Source organism: Ascidiella aspersa, chromosome 1 (assembly GCF_963924565.1).
Source record: "Ascidiella aspersa chromosome 1, kaAscAspe10.2, whole genome shotgun sequence".
NCBI lineage: Eukaryota > Metazoa > Chordata > Ascidiacea > Phlebobranchia > Ascidiidae > Ascidiella > Ascidiella aspersa.
The window spans coordinates 3686493-3687441 of NC_139447.1; positions in this window are offsets into that span (position 1 = coordinate 3686493).

Sequence of the window (949 nt, forward strand, 5' to 3'; positions counted from 1 at the left end):
GTCAACATTGGAACCAGCGGCTTAAAAGTTTGGAAACATTTTGGCTTCATTGTATTCTTGGTTGCTTTATTGATATCCTTGTCCGGCGATAAATATGCACCACTCGTGTTCATGCCATAATGATAAAGTAAAGGTGTTTGAGAAAACATTAACAACTATTATTGCAAACTAGATGAAGGTTTTTGGGAGAATTAAAAGCTCCAACACAGATAAAAAAAATTTGATTAAAGAAATTACAAATAGAAATCGTTTTAGTTTTTTTCTAAATGATTTACCTAAACAACACATGTGTGGTAATACAATGGGTAAACACGAAAATGATTCTGCATTCAAAACACAATTTTAAAATTTATCGCGATCCGCTCCGTTACCAATGACGTCATTACTATGCTAAAACAGCAAAATATATCAAATAGTAATTTTCAGAGTAATAGGCCAAATAGTTAATTTGCGATATAAACGACCCTCTATCTCCCCTTAAGCAGTAAAAAAACATTTCCTTGTAATGATTCTGTAAAAAAATGATTCTGTAAAAAAGTTCAATCAATTGTGAAAAAAATCCTTCATAACACAGTCTAAATCAGTGGTTCTCAACCAGTTGGCGATGGAAACTTTTTAGATGGGCCACAGACCAATTTAAAAAAGCTAGATATATTGAAAAATTTAGTTTCATTTGTGTCACTTTACCTAATTTTACAGGAATAATGGCTTGGTGAGGAATTGAGTAGGAATGTAAATGAACGTAAATTTATTGTTATATGCCAACGCTATATTTTGTTCTAAACCTTTTTATAGTTTGTCATTCATAAAAAATTATTGGGCCACAAAATGTTTGTGCAACGAAAATGGGCCACGAAAGAAAAAAAGGTTGAGATCCACTGGTCTTAATAGACAGATACTTGACGCCTCACTTTTGAAATATTAATACAGAAATATTGGAACTTTGGAA